This window comes from Aedes aegypti, chromosome 2 (genome assembly GCF_002204515.2).
Source record: "Aedes aegypti strain LVP_AGWG chromosome 2, AaegL5.0 Primary Assembly, whole genome shotgun sequence".
In the NCBI taxonomy this organism is placed as follows: Eukaryota; Metazoa; Arthropoda; class Insecta; order Diptera; family Culicidae; genus Aedes; species Aedes aegypti.
In genome coordinates, this window is record NC_035108.1 from 344,746,730 (window position 1) to 344,760,856 (window position 14,127).

Below are 14,127 nucleotides of genomic sequence, written 5' to 3' on the forward strand. Positions count from 1 at the left end.
TTTATATTATAAAGAATTTGAAAAAAAAACATAAACATTTAATCGGTAATAAGCCAAGGCAAGCTTTGATTTTTGTTAAGTTACTTCATCTAAATAAAACAATTATAAAAAATAATATATGGAAATTAACTTTTTGTCTTGCAAAGTAACTTTATCATCATATATTATTGCAGATAAATTGTATTGTTCCCTGTACAATTTTGATTATTCCGGTCAATGACGGAGTAGCAACTACGAATTGTATGGTCATCAATGCTTATGCATATATTTTATTGTTATCAAATTATATTGTTGAGGTTTTACTTCGATTTCAACGAAAAATACTTGTTTTATTGAAATTCTCAGTAATCCCGGCATCCCGGGATTTCCCGAGATAGGTTACAATGTTTGTCCCAAATCCCGGAACAACCAAAATGGCCGGGAAATGGACACTCTAATCGGTGCGACACAGTGGGTGGTGTGTGTCTGTCTTATTTTTGTTCATAGATCGTTATCTTCCACGAACGATAAATGTCATGCGAGTTGTATAAATGCAGGCGGATAAATCGGATGAAATTATGGCTCGTGTGCCGATGGTCGTTGATTTTTCTAAAGCCTAATTGGAAGCTATTTACGTTTTTCATTATTTTCCATACGTTATGACAGTTCTCGACTACAATTCTTCCATGCGCTTGTGTTGAAAGTTTGAGATATTTGTGAACCAAGTGTAGCGCGATCAGTTTATTGTCTGTACTGCCGTTGGCGCCAACTGTTAGTATTTAAGAACGATGTAAACAGTCGTTACCCTATTATAAAATGTGCTTCGATGAATTTCAACATCATGAACATAAAGGGCAAAATGGGGACAGTATGGCAGTACCTTCATGAAAAGTTTTAAATCTTTATATTGTACATCCGAGTGATCACTTTCACTGGAACGTGGCTGAACTTTCGCGTCGCTGGACTGACAAGCGCTTTGCAGTTTAGTGCTCCAGCGACACATTGAAATAGCCTGTGTCACTTACATGACAATGTCGCCAGAGGTCAGCCACATTTTGGTCGAGCAAAGTTTGTTTTCGTTCTTTTTTTTTTACTGAAATGCCTGTCCAGCAATAATGCTAATGCCTATCCAACAATAATTATCCAGATATTAAGAAAAAATCAAGGTCTATTTGAACTTTATTACCAAACCTTTTCCCATTTTTGGGGTGGGGGGGGGGGGGGGTCGGCAGGCCATCCTTTATTAACGCCAATTACTCACCTTTTTGAACTTCATCGTGAATTCTTTAAGAAATCGCTCCATGAACTATTTCAAAAAATCCTCAGACAATGTTGCACGAAAAAACCCAACAAATTCTACAAGTGGTTCACAAGAGGTCATTTTCATATAATTACTTCAGTTATTTTTAACAAAAAAAAGAGATCAATGTGTCGAGCTTTTTTTAGATGTTTCTCTTCAGGTAGTCTTCAAAGGGTTATTCCAGACATTTATCCAAAACATTATTGAAGTTTTTCTTCAGGACATTTTTTCCAAAGAACTTCCAAGTACTTCTATAGACTTTTCCAAAGGCAATTCTTTCAGTAATTTCTATTAAAAAAATCATCGCTTTATACATTTTCTGATGATACTTTTATTCTAATTTCATATGGTTGTCATCCTGCTGGATTTACGGCTGCATCCTTTTTTAAATCTTGATAAGATGTATGGTCAATGTTTTACTAGACGTTAGGAGATTATACAGAAAATCTTTCAAAGTATTCCGGGCTCCTGTTAGGGTGCTTATAGTAACGAAACTATATGCATATATCACTCAAATTGGTGGATTCCTTATAATTCTCTAAAAGATGCCCAGCATTTTTCTTATTTTATTCCAGTCTCTTTGTGTGAGATGTCGGACTCGTAGAATGATGTTTAAACGGCTTCTGACTTTGTATTACAGGATTACTCGTAAGATATTTGACTAGATGTTTAGAATGGAGAATCAAGAATAATTTAACCATCTACGGTCGCTTCACCACATATTGATATTCTACATCTCGATATCGCTCTATATGTCAATGATTTTTTCGGTCGCTTCATTCTTACATTTCCACTCTCCATATCTCGAAATCCTTCTTATCTCGATATATCCCTATCTCGAAGTGATTTTTATTTGCGATTTTCTCTGCGTATATCGATATGCCCATTTTCAAAGGTTACTAGGCTATATTTTAGGGATTCAAAACAATTTGCGAAAACGAAATGACATCTGTTTGTTTTTGATTTTCCTGGTAACGGAGTGATTTTCAAGCTAGTATTCATAAAAAAATGTTCTATGTCTCAATCTTTCTCTATCTCGATGGTCCCTTCGATATCGATATGTGGAGAGTCAACTGTATTTGCAAAATGTCTTTGTTACTCCAATAGCGGCTACACTCTTAATGTGAAACATCTAGGGACCCTGAGATGGCCGTCAAAATGGCTGACATGCATCATCCTACTCATGATTACAATCACAGTAAACTAATGAAATAGTGCACCGACGAAGCCAATTAATTTCCTTTTTTAAGCTTTCTGCTAGTGCTGAAATAGAAACATCGCTGTTAAGTTTTATTTCAAAATTTAGTTTGAACTCTAAGCTGTTTCACATCAATAAATTCCTGAAAAAATAAGAGATTCGTTACTAAACTCCTGGTATCATGTATGTTTAATTTGATTTTATATTAAGTTTGCCCAGATTATTTTGGCTATAATTTCCATACATTTCACAACAAATTTGCCTTAATATCACCTTTGATTCGAAAGTCTAATAAAAAACCATTTACAAATTCGAATCGTATCAGTTGGGTTATATCTAACAAAAAAAACATAGGTTTCCAAGCTATCTATCAACCTATTAAGTAATCCATTGTGATGATCATCGTCCATTGATTGATACCAAATTGAATTTAAATTTCATCGAGTAATATCCATAAGCTCGAACGATGATTAGTGTCATCATTACACTGAAACCCAGAACTACCAAGCATCATCAGTATCGTAGAAAATTCAATTGCATCAGTAATGATTCGGTCATAAAGACATCATCTTCCTCTCGACACCTACATCGACCGATAGCGATGGAACGTCCCTGAGCTAGGCGCTCTTCATCACCTTACAACAAGCAACTCGAAGGGTGTACCTACAACCATCGATTGACCTACAATCTAATTCATTTACACAACATCGTTTACTATTAAACCTAGCTACTATACACATACCCACACAAACATAGAGAACCGTGATGGGCCAAAGCACCATGACTCGAACCTCGATAGCAGTGGATCAGCTGCCGCATCTAGACTAGGGCGGTTCCAATTTCTAAATAGTTTGAATGTACAATTTTTCAAATCTTCCTTAAAATATTTAGCATAGCATAACGGTACATGTCAATGGTTGCTACTACGTGATTGATCGGAACTGGTAAGAATTCCACTTCGATCCAAACGAACAAGAGATGGGAGTTTCTGCTTACTCTTGAAGTGCACATTTTAACAGCTCTGATATAATCGATCGACAACGGTGTCGGCCAAGTCCTTACAGTCATTTGGGATGAGGAAGGAATGTTAGCGTGTAGTGATTGTTGCTCCTAGAGACCAAGAATAACTCTACATCTCCACAATCACCACGGAAAGGGTGATTATTAATGAGGGAAGAAAAATATTTGAGAGTCACCTTCGGTCGGTGATGCAATCCATGGATAAGAATTAAATCACGACTCTTACTAGAGTTTTGGATTTTTATCTCGTTGTGAAAATATAACGATAGATATTGGTACAAGATTAAAGTACGTTGACATTCATAATGTCAAGCTATTCAAATGGTATTTTAGGTAACGACAAAAAAGAAAGGTATGTGTGTATTAAAAAACTATATAAAACAGGAATAAGTCTTTATGTCGACACTTGTAGTGACGAACGATCCACAGTTTGTTTGAAAATTACATAAACGTACCGTTTTCAGGATAAAAGTGTGATATCATAAGCATGAAACGAGCTCACCAGTTGACAATACATCCTCGACTGAACACGAACACCTTCTCGCACTCGCATAACGCAAACCGAACATGATTGGTCTTGAATCTGTCACTCATAGAGGATGAGCAAGCGCACGGAAATCCTTTTTCATAATAAGCATTGAAAACCTTTTTTCATCATAAGGATTGTAAGTTAGATATGAGAGATGCAATTTTCAATCTTTATTATGATTTGCACCGCCCTAATCTAGTCATAGACACCGCAGAGCATAACAAAAACCAAACATGTCAGCGAGTATCAGCCGCGAAGCGAAACCTTCCTCCGCTTCGAGCAGAGGCAAGAAGGTTCAGGGTGAAACGTTTCTCTTTTTGCCCCTAGCTTGGGATACCCAGTAGTATAGAGGTACAAGGTACGGCCACTACTGCTGCCCACCTACATCATATTCAGTTCCCTCATCTAGGCGGCCCACAAGTTGACCATCATCGGCATCCTATAAGGCGTTTGTCAGTACTGAAATCTTGAACACGCATATCACTCGTGTGGGACTCCGAATGACGCCTTTCCTGAGCATAAACACAATGGGGTCTATCGAAAACGATGGAGGCAATTTTGGTTTGGAAAATTTCGTAATGGGTATAATTTCCGCTGCAGGTCGAGAGAGTTGGTGGGCTTGAAAGCGACACTGTCCCAAAAGCGCAAGGGGCCCACTCCAGGTAACGACGTGCTGTGTGATGTGTACCAGAAAAGTGCTTTTCAGGTGGTGGGTGTACTCATGGCATGATGTCGAAGCTGTAGGGTTATAGGTGAACAATGATTGGAGTTGTTTACCTACCATAGTGAATACTCTTATATGTTGGAGTCTAAATTTGATTGGTATCAATTGCAAGTTACTTCCTCTATCAATATTTTTTTGGAACAGAATGATAGTTCACATAAACGAAAGTACAATGTTTGCCAATGATCAGTTCGGATTCCAAAAATAACATTCGATACCTCATCAACTTTTACGAGTAACAAATTTGATTCGTACAAACAAATCTGAAGGCTATTCCACATCTTCTATGCCCAGAAAAGCATTCAAAAGTGTTTAACATGAAGGCCTGATTGTAAAATTAAAAAAACAACTTTAATTTTCCAACATACATTGTTAGAATAATCCAAAGTTATCTGTCAAATCGTACACTTCAGGTCAATTATCAGAACTTCAATTCCGAAAGACTTTTTGTAGGAGCTGGTGTTTCTCAAGGCATCATTTTGGTACCAATATTATACAATAATGTTTATACATAAATATTTAAACATAAATAGTGATTATTTCCCAAGGAATTTCTCCACGTATTTTCCTAAGAAATTTCTTCAAGAATTTTGTTTGTTTTTGATTCCTCAGGAATTCAACCTGGATTAACCAAAGGAGAATCACAGAAATTGTAATTATCCAAAGATTTTTTCAGAAATCATCATCATCAATTATTCCAAAAATTCATTGAGATTTTTTTTCAAGGAAGTCCTAATCCCTCCAAGATTTTATCCATTCATTCATTCAACGATTACCATGAGACATCCTTCAAGATTCCCGATCCGTCTTCTAAACTTAAATCAATAAGTTCTACAGAAATTTCTAAAGATTTTCTTTGAAATGGTCTTTTAGGATTTATTTCAGATTTCTACTAGGGATTTCTCTAAAGATCCCTCAGAAATTGCTTAAGAGATTCGTTCTTAGATTTCTACAGAAATTCCTCCAGTAATTCTTTGAGATTTTCTCAAATAAGCTTTGGAAGTTTTTTCAGGAATTCTTATAGAAATGTCTCAAGAGAAATGCCAAGCAAATTATTCTGAAACAGAAAACCCTAGAAAAATATCTGATTAATCATGGGTTAGTTTCAAAATCATCCTTATTGAACAAGGATCTATAAAATAACTCCTGGACTCTTGAGGAAGCTTAAGAATATTTCCTAGAAAATTTATTAAAATAATCGAAAAAGATTGAACCTCGGGATAGTATTTCTCGGAAAGAAATTCCTCAACATACATTGGACAGAATCTGTGTGGACTAGAAACGACTATATCAAATAGTAGGTTTATAGTTTCATGTCTCACAATTTGAGGCATTTTCCTTCGTGTTTGATTTTTCTCACTAGCGCCATCTGCAGGCGGGTGCAAGTCGTTAGGATGAATGCCGTTAGGGTCAAATGCCCTTATGCCGAATGTCGTTAGGCCGAATGTCGTTAGGCCGAAAGGGTCGTTAGGCCGAAATGGTCGTTAGGCCGAAATGGTCGTTAGGCCGAAAATGGCCGATAGTTCCAATGAACCGTAAGGTCGATTGGGTAATAAATAGGGATAGGTCCGGACAAGTTGCATCACCTAGAAACAGTCACATAAATTTATAGGTCGAATGGATTGCTAGTTGCTAGGTCAGGATAATTTGCATTACCTAGAAGCCCCCAATAACCGATGCGAAATATAACAATAAAGAACAGCCTTTGTTTAAAGGAAGGAAAAAACACTCATTCATCAGTTGACGATTTAAAATTGTAGTAAATGATCCAATGTTATTTTGGCCTACAGCATTCGGCCTAATGTGCGACCTATAAATTCATGCGACTGCTTCTAGATGACGAAACTTGTCCAGACCTATCCCTATTTATTACCCATTCGACCTTACGGTTCATTGGAGCTATCGGCCATTTTCGGGCTAACGACCCTTTCGGCCTAACGCCATTCAGCCTAACGGGATGGAACCCGAAGGCCATGTTGGACATAATCATAATCTGAGCATCAGCATATGTGCCAGCAGATGATTATTGTGTGAATTAGGCAATGGATTTTAAAGGAAATTGTTCTAAGTCTCACGTCTGTTTATTTGTACCATAGAGTTGTATATTCAACTTGTTGACATGCTTCACAAAACATGTATTTCCTAAGATACCAGCTACTGATTTTAAATTTGAATCAATCATTCTTAGTGATAGTGTTGCGACTGGGAGGACAATTGTAATTTTATGGCTTTCTCAGTCTAATAAATTAAAACGGCTTGTTTGGCTAAGCCCGACGTTTCGGTCCCGTGTATTGGACCTTTTTCAAGGGATAAGCGGTTGACTCTCGTCACCTAATGTATAAATTTTTAGGAGAGATGGAGCTTCTTGTAGTGCCATTTAACATTGGGTGTTAAAAATCTAGGGGGTGGGACTGACTACACTACGCACTACTCAACGATAACACAATTCGCAAAACGCAAACTGTTTGCGAATGTTTGCGAATGAAAACTTGAGGGGATTCGTTAAGTTACAGGGTTACTGTTACAGGGAATACTGAAGAAATCTTTGGGAGAACCACTAAAGGTATCCTTCGAGGAAATCCTGAAGGATTCATAGATGAAACTTTCTAAGAATCCCTGGGGTAATGCCTGAATAGATCCCTGGGGAAGTTCGTAAGATCTATTTGGAATATCCTTGATGGAACCCCTATAGTGTTCTTGAAACAATCCTGAAGGAATTCCTGAGCGAATATTTGATGGAATCTCGAGTAGCATACCTGATGGAATCCATAGGAGCAGCATCTGGAAAAAAATCATTAGAAATCAACAAAAGGCGGAACTCCTAGAAGATTTTTTGGGGGAATTCAAAAAGGTGAAGATGAATCGAAACCAAAGTTCAAATTTTCGAGAGCACGGATCTGGAGAACCAAACATCCGGTTTAGCTGAAAACCTAATCGATTGGTCACCACCAGCTAATGACCAATTGATTAAGTTAAAAAAAAAAATAATTAAATAATTAAATTAAATTAACATGTGAAAACATTCCTTGTGACATTCTTGAATAGATCCTCGAAGAATTATCTGAAATAATTTCTAGACGAAATTTTCCTAAATCAATTTCTAAAAGCAACTCCGGGATAATCCTTGCAGCAATTACAGGAAACATTCATGAAAGAATTTCTAAATTTCTTCTCGAGGTACTAGCTTCTTTGAAAAATATATTCGCAAACATTCGCAAACATTCGCAAAAAGTTTGCGTTTTGCGAATTGTGTTATCTTTGAGTAGTGCGTAGTGTAGTCAGTCCCACCTCCTAGATTTTTAACACCCAATGTTAAATGGCACTACAAGAAGCTCCATCTCTCCTAAAAATGTATACATTAGGTGACGAGAGACGGTTGACTGCTTATCCCTTGAAAAAGGTCCAATACATGGGACCGAAACGTCGGGCTTAGCCAAACAAGCCGTTTTAATTTATTAGACTGAGAAAGCCATAAAATTACAATAAATCATTCTGTTTTCCGTTCAGAAATTTTAAAATTCTTTTCGTGCTTACCTCTAATGTGGATTTTCTGGGGATCCCTGTTCTGACTTTCCTTCGAGATATCTCTGGGAGTTTCCACTTTACTTTAGAAATACCTCCATTGCACCTTTAATTATTTTGTTTTGTAAAAAAATCATACCTCACGAACCATAAGAGATAGAAATTTGGGTTCTGCGGCAAATATGATCCAAATCTGTTTTTCTAAAACATTGAAACTAGAACACTGTACGGGTCTAAAGGTTCCGGGCCATTTTGCCGAACGCCATTTGACCGAATGCCGTTTGGCCGAACGCCATTTGGCCGAAAGGGGCATTTGGCCGAAAGGGTCATTTGGCCGAAAGGGTCATTTGGCCGAATGCCGTTTGGACGAAATTGAAAACAAAAGTGAACTATAGTTAGCATGCATTTGTAATGAATTCCAAAAAAATTATGTAGCTTATACTTAAAGAAGGATAAATCATCATTGATTTAAAAATAATAAGCTCTTCAGTGCTAGTTCAAGAAACAGTCATAGCTGAAGGAAAAACATCCTAAACTTCTCTGCTAGCGATAATGGCTACCAGCATTGCGTTTGTAGTCAGTTTTTAACAGTATCTAAACGGTTCACGACTAATTCGTCCTTCTGCAGGATCGATTTGCTCCAATTCCTCGAATCATACTAAGTAATTTAATAGCTAAGTAACGGCGAAAACATTCTTATCATCCTAGATATGGATGTGCAGGTGTCCGGCTACGTTTGGCCGCATTACGAACAAAAAATTAAATTGATACAAAGTTTATGTGTAGGATTCATAAATGTAGCCCAACAACTGATCAACTTAATAATGTGTTGATTTTTATGGTGTGATGGGACGTCATGATTGGCACTATATAAGAGCTCCAATAAAATAATAAAATCGGGACGAAGTTTGAACTTCACTCATCTTGACTCCAGAAACACATCAAGACTAGTAAAGAAGTGAATAATTGCATAAGTTTGGGATGTTCTTCTTTCGTCACTGACTGTTTCTTGAATTAACACTAAAAAGCTAATCATTTGTATATCAATGATGATTTATCCTTTTTAATGAATGAGCTGCATAAGTTCTTGGAAATTCAGCTTTCAAAGTTATTACAAATGCATGCTAACTGCAGTTCACTTTTCTTTTTAATTCCGGCCAAATGGCATTCGGCCAAACGGCATTCGGCCAGATGACCCTTTCGGTCAAATGGCATTCGGTCAAATAACCCGGAACCGGATGTGCATTGTTTCTTCATTAAATTTCTTATGGAGTTGCACCATTATATGTTTCAAAGAAGCTCGAGGTACACGTTAAGAAATTCTTCCATTAATGTTTCCTGTAATTGCTGCAAGGATTACCCCGGAGTTGCTTTTAGAAATTGATTTAGGAAAATTTCGTCTAGAAATTCTTTCAGAAAATTCTTCGAGGATTGATTCAGGAATGTCACAAGAAATGCTTTCACATGTTAATTTAGGGATTCTTTAAGGAATTCCCCCAGAAAATCTTCTAGGAGTTCCGCCATTTGTTGATTTCGCATGAATTTTCTCCAGATGCTGCTCCTATGAATTCCATGAGGTATGCTCCTCGAGCTCCCAGGATTGTTTCAAGAACACTCCAGGGTTCCATCAAGGATATCCTAAATAAATTTATTTTACGAACTCCCCCAGGGATTAATTCAGGCATTACCTCAAGGATCCCTAGCAAGTTTCATCTATGAATCCTTCAGGATTTTCTCGAAGGATACCTTTAGTGGTTCTCCCAAAGATTCCTTCAGTATTCCCTGTAACAATTCTTGTAGAAATTCCCTTGGGATTCCTTAACGAATCCCCTCAAGTTTTCCTTTCCCTGTTCTTTTCCTATATTCCCAATGATCTCTTCAAGAATTCTTTTAGGCATTCCTTGCTTTAGAATTTCCACCGGGTTTCCTACAAAAATGCTTCCAGATATATCTTCAGAAATTCCTACTGGTATTCACTCAGGAAATATTCGAGAAATACATTCAGGAATTCTCCCAGCGATGCATGAACCAATTTCTCAATGCAATCTCTCAGGAATTCCAGCAAAATTTGTAACTGAAATAGCTCTAGAATTTGTATGTCTTTTAAAGATTACTGCAAGAATTTGAACAACTTTCAAATGAAACGTAGGGGATGAATTTGGAACTGAAAGGTCGCTCGAGGAAACTCTGCTAACTCTGAACACCTTTTTCAACGTCAGGATAGAATGTTCCGTGTAGATTCCAAAATATCCAAATATATCGTCAAAATCCCATAAAAAATAAAAATACTGCAGAGCACTATAGCATTGATGGGTTACATTCCTACAGTATTCTTCAGACCTTTTGGCTTACTGAGCACTTTGAAGAAAAAAAAATGTTATTCGGTTTCAAAACAATACTTAAATCTGATTAGTCGGTTCACAAAACAATACTTTAATGAAAGTCTGTTGCAAATGATTGCAATCGTATTTAAGCCATGAACATTTATGAGTCTGGTACTACTCTAGTCGTATCTTAAAAATTCCAACAAACCTAATTTCCTAATTTTCTAATTTCTTGATGGCAACTGATTTGTATTTACTTTCTCAAAGAAAATGAAAAATAAAACAATAAACTGAATCACGATTTTTACATCTGTTGTACTGAGAAAAAAATTCTGCAGGTTATCACTACTGTAGAGGTGTTAATTTTACTCATTGGAACCCCTTTCTTGAAGGGTTGCTTGAAGGGTTCAAATAAAGATCATTCGGTTCATATTGTAAGTTTAGTTTCAGAAGCATTAGGAGACATTTTCCAGTATTGCAGGCAGTGTATTAAGCAATCAGCCTTTGCCTTCAGCATTCACAACAAGAGCGATCAAACTAACGTACGAAAGAGCAATGTATTGAATGCAGATGACCACGATAGCATCGCCACAAAACGGTTCGGGTTTGTTTCAATTTCCTTCTTTTTTCATAATGAGGGCTGCTTTCATTCGACATAACAAGCAAGATACAACTATTCTTGAACTATTGGCCGTTTCAGAAATTCGTGCAATATTTATGATTTCTGAAAATATCATCGTGTTAAACGACATTCATTTCAAAGTTTTTGTGTTTCTCGATGATCGTTGCTCGTGCTGTGTATGAGAGGTGACGGTAGCGAATGAGTGTAGAGAAATCAATTGATCGCTTACCATGGAAGTCAAAAGAACGTCACGAGAAATGTCTGTTGTATACAGCACTGATTTCAAATATGATGAAAAAATATTCAATCATTTTTGCGATCTAGGGCTTGGTTTCATAACCGGTGGTCCGCTGACCCCTAGGGGTCGTGACGACTTGTCAAGGGGTCCGCGAAGACATTGTGATTTTGTAGTTGTTCATAATTTATGAACCAATGCATTGGTAGTTTATGTAAGGAATTTCTTACCAGATTTATTGCAAGAGATCTTTATTATCGTTGTTATTTAAAATAAGTAAATATTTTGTTTTTGTTTTTTTTTATTTTGACATAACTGGTAAAGTTCTTGCGACTTTGTATGATTTTTTTCGATTCAAATTGAAATTTACATCATTCCTATCTCTAGAAACATAATGAATGACTGTCATTCAACTTTATCCTTGGACAAACTTCCAGTCGATATCCTCGAAACTTTTCTTGGATGTTCCTTTGTGAGCTATTGACGGGAATGAGGACATTAGAAAGTAATTATTGTTTTTAATTGAAACATTGTTGGTAACTACTCAAATCTATCAGCAAGTATTTTATGAGAATTATGACTGTTTTGTAATTCCTGAAAGATTTCTGAAAAGAGTCTTGATGAATATTGGAAAAGGTTTGTTGAAAAGTTTCTGGTGAAATTTTCAAAGAATTTTTCCAACGGCTTTCAATTAAAGCAGCATGCTACAAGTGAATACCTAACATATCTCTGGAAATTACCCTGGTAAAAACTTCGCGGATTCGGATGAAATCCTTGGGAGTACTTGTAGCAATCTTTCAAATCTTGTGGTATAGTTCTTCAGGAAATCTTCATCCTACTTTTTAGAATATCGTTGATATATTGCTGGTGAGAAATTTTGTTGAAATCTTCACAACTTAATGTTTCTTGTTAGATTTTTGCAAGATCCTTTTAAGAGGTTTCTTATCGGAATCTTGGAAATATTTTTGGTTCATTTCTGACTTGATTCTTTGTGGACTTACAGGCGTGACTTTTCAATGTGCTTGCCAAAGATGTCAATTGCTCATTTCAAAGCTCTTCGTAAATTTGATTTCTAGAACATCTACACTAGAAGTCCACGGTACGCTTGAAGAACTTCTTGTGGGGTTACCGTTATGACAATTTTTTTGACAAAATTTAGTAATGGTATTTTAATTTCGCTACAATTGTTCAAGAAAAATTGCTTAAATGCTAATGGTCTTCACAAGTGAATATATTATTGCCCCAGTATATATGGAATTGGTGCACAATTTTTAGTTGTCAGATTGCATGTAATTCGTACGATTTATTTTACTAGTTATAACAATTCATCAATTGACTATCAAAAACTTAAAACATGAACGAAAACTTATTTTAAATTGTCAATCGCCGTATAGCTTTTCTTCTTCTTCTTTTTAGCATTACGCCCCAAACTAGCACAATGCCTGTTTTTCAGCTGAATGTACTATAGTTATATATTTATATATATTTATATACTATAGTTATATATTATAATGAGCTCTTCCACAGTCATTTACTTTGAGCTTTCTTTGCCTAAGTGGCCATTTCTGCATTCATATAACGGGTGACAGGCACGAATAATTCAAGGATATGTCCATAACGAAAAGATCGTGGACCGACCTGGAATCGAACTCAGACACCCTCAGCATAGGCGCGAACTTTACTTCTAGGTTTACGGAAACCCAGCTCCGATTAAAAAAATAAAGTGCTACATTCCTAACAAAGTGTTGAATCAACTCAAAAATGTTTACTCTGTTTTAGGTTTGAAGCCAGAAAAATCATAAAGCATGTCCCCATTTTCAAAACGTTAAGAAAATTCGAAGATCCTACAGTCTAATTTACACAACAGTATATTTACCTATTCAAACGAACCGTTGACCTACCTAAAACCATCCGAAAAAAAAAACCTTTAAATCATCTTCTACACTGTTGGCTCATCACAACATTTGCATAAAAAGTCAAGCACAGCAGAAATGGTGTCACACACGGAGCGTTCTCAATATCCAATCAGCAGCGCTGGTCAAAATGTCAAATTATCCCAACCATCTAAAAAAAAACGACACACAGAAATCTTCCCATCGCCATCCCGTCCCTGCAAAATCCTCGGTGTCTTATATGTTTTGGAATTTTCTAATAAAAAGCAAACCAATTTCTCGGCACTTTGCTGCTGCTGCTGCTGCTGCTGCTGCTGTAGCTGTTAGTTGATGGGCGATATGTAGGGACCTACATTATTTCCGAAAGCTCCCCCGAAACTGCCAAAACATAATCCCGCTGCATACACACGTGCTTCCCCCCGAAGTGCGGACACCCATACAATGCAACGGGAGAGCTTTTTCGATGCGCATACGCAATGGTACACCACCCAGCCCAGACCCAACCCAACCCAAGCCAGCGAGTGCTCCACACTTGATCTCACTGGCTGTGTAGGTATGCCAGAGTGGGAAAATATTATTATGTCTTAGGAAAAGAATAAACGTCACTAGATAGTTTAACCAGAAACAGCACATCAAGTTATTAAATTGTCATCAAAACAGACGAAAAACAAACAACAAAGCAAGCTCACTAACAACCATTTGTCACAACTTCTGCAGATAGGGATACAATCGAAAGCCAAATTGTCATGATAATCACATCGCGCAACATTTCGCGATTACTC

The 14,127-nt window shown here is 36.8% G+C and overlaps 1 long non-coding RNA gene across 1 annotated transcript; it reads right to left on the minus strand.

The window, feature by feature from the left end:
- Positions 1 to 2,315: 2,315 nt before the first annotated feature.
- Positions 2,316 to 13,769, minus strand: LOC110676830. Its single transcript, XR_002500760.1, has 2 exons — positions 13,355 to 13,769; positions 2,316 to 2,619 (listed from the first exon to the last, which is right to left on the minus strand). It is a non-coding gene; the product is annotated as an uncharacterized LOC110676830 (long non-coding RNA).
- Positions 13,770 to 14,127: the final 358 nt, after the last annotated feature.